Raw genomic sequence first — 2792 nt, forward strand, 5'->3', positions numbered from 1 at the left:
TTTTTTTTATAAGCATCTAAAGTTCAAATATTGACAAAATACGTATAAATGACGAAATTATTTTGAGTTAGAAATTCATGAAAAATTTTATTTTTAAATCTAAGATTTGAAAATGTAATACAAGATTTCTCATAAGCTTATATACCTTTTTCAAAAAAAAAAATGTCTACAAGCAAGTCAAATTAAATTTTTATGAGCATTTGAAATTCATATTTTTACAATATTTGATAGTCACTTGATTTCTCATGTAACGATTTTCTTATTTTGTTGTAATTAAAAAACAAATGACTGTAGATATACTTACAAATTTCACTGAATGTTTATGTTAGCATTTTCAGTACACGATAATATTTTTTAAATAATTTGTCTTGTTATGAGCTGTTTACAGATAATTTCATATTTCTGTTTTTTTATTTTTTTTTCTATGAATATCAATAAAGTTTTATGTGTTGGGCCAAAAAGTGTAAGAATGTAATACAAGGCTCCTGGTATATTGTTACAATAAATAGCAGTTGAAAAATATTAAAAATACATAAACACAATTTTTTTTATAAGAATTTAAAGATCTAATTTTGACAATATTTATCAAATTTAAAATTGAATAATTTTTTTGTAGTTAAAAATGTATAAAATGTTCAACTTTTATGCCTAAGGATTGAAAATTTAAAACAAGATTATATATATCTATGATAGTATCTTGATTAGTTGTTGATGTAAAACGCGTTATACGTACCTAATGGATATTGTGATATGATTAATCTGGAATTTATTAGAGGTACCTATTATGATTTAGGCCCGTTTCGCCGAATCCCAACTTTATATCATCGAATTTAAATTTAATACTATCCTTTATACAGTGACCCACTTGTAATCTACTGTACAGCAGAGCGACATCCACTTACCCACCTTTTTTAAATTTTAAATTTGATAAATGTTGTCGAAAATCAAATTTGCTTATAAAAAAATATTGTGCCTATAAGTACCTATATTTAACATTTGTTAACTGCTATTTAAGCAATATATCCGGGCCTTGAACTAAATTTTCAAGCATTTGGCCCAACAAATAAAATTGTATTGAAAAAAAAATTTAAATTTGAAATTGTCCGTAAACTGCTCAAAAAAGTCAAAATATTTTAAAAATTTTATCATATATCGAAATTGATAAAATAAACTTATGGATTTATAATGTTTTTCAAACGTCATTGTAACAATATATTAATAGCCTTGTATAATTTTTAAGCAATATATCCGTCGATTATCTGGCCGATAACACTGCAACATAATATGTACCTAGCAGGTAATGTTAATTGCTAATTGGCAAGTTTTTATAAAGTAAATAATCAAACTATCTTTTTACATATATTTTTTCATATTAATTGTATATTTTAAATGCACATTTCTTGTCTTTTTAGTGTATAAGTGCATACATTTTTTCAGGTTTATAAGTAGGTACTTCTAGTCCTCAGACTTAGTTATTACTTATTATGTAGATAATTATAGTATTAATATTATTCTGTTTAACTATTAACTAGTAATAACTAATACAGTAATAGATAATATTTACAGTATTGATATTATTATTTTAATATATACATAATCGGCCTAATTTATATGTTTGAACTACAGTCTCCAAAAATGTAATTTCATGTTTATTAACATCATGAGTATCAAAGATGAATAAATGTCTTTCTTACTGCCTGGGAGCTATATTATAATAGAATTATTAAAAAAAAAAACAAGCGTAAATTATATTTAATTTATAAAAACAGTATAAAATAGTTTCGTATTAAGTTAATATCCTATACTAATAATATAGTTATCACAACTTTTTATTTATTGAATTATTTTTTAAGCTTTTAAACCTAATAAATACAATTTTATTGACATTCACAGAAAAATAAAATTAAAATATTAAAAATTAGTAATGTTTGTAAATAGCTAAAAGCTAAAATATTCTGAATATTTTTATGTTGTTTATCCCGTCGTTTTTGAAAACTAGTAGGAATTTTATAAGTTTTAACCTTCAAAAGGCAAATGCATCAACTAGATTCAATTTCCTATCGAACAAGATACTGTTGAAAAAAATTAAAGCAGTTTTACTGCCTCAAACCTTGATGACAGACACAAAAATAAAAATTTAAAAAAAAAAAACACTCATCATTGTAAAATCAATACATTTATCGCTCCGTTCATAAACTAAAAAATCGTGTATTATAACTATATTGTAAAATTTATAGTTATAACCTCACAACAAGAGAACATTTTTTAAAATTTGAATTGCTGTATCGAAAACATAAAATTATTTATTTATTTAGTGATAAACTCTTCGATATATAAATACCATTAAATATTTATATAGGTAGGTACTTAATTTATCAGTTTATAACCATTAATTCGTAAACCTTGATTGATAATTCATTCATTTTTCGATATTTTCTGTGTGTAATCAATAATCATTTACTTTCTAACCGTCTACATGAGCTCATTTAAAAAAAAAACAATTTTTTTTCATGATTTCGTTGAAATATAACTGTGTGAAATTTTCAATTTTTAAATATTTCACATGAACAATTTCAAATACGCACTATAATAATTGACCAGCGGCTATAGCCTCGCAGGTTGGTCCACGGTGGCCAAAGCGCCCTGGCCCAGGCTGAAACACATGACCGGGCCGGCGGACAACACCGACCAAGTGACAGCGTAAATCGGAATCGAATTCTGCCAACGCCAGAACCGTGTTCAACCAACCACTTTTTACTCACACTTTTCGTGTTTAGCCGCCGCCACCGATC

This window comes from Acyrthosiphon pisum, chromosome X (assembly GCF_005508785.2).
Source record: "Acyrthosiphon pisum isolate AL4f chromosome X, pea_aphid_22Mar2018_4r6ur, whole genome shotgun sequence".
NCBI classification, from domain to species: Eukaryota; Metazoa; Arthropoda; class Insecta; order Hemiptera; family Aphididae; genus Acyrthosiphon; species Acyrthosiphon pisum.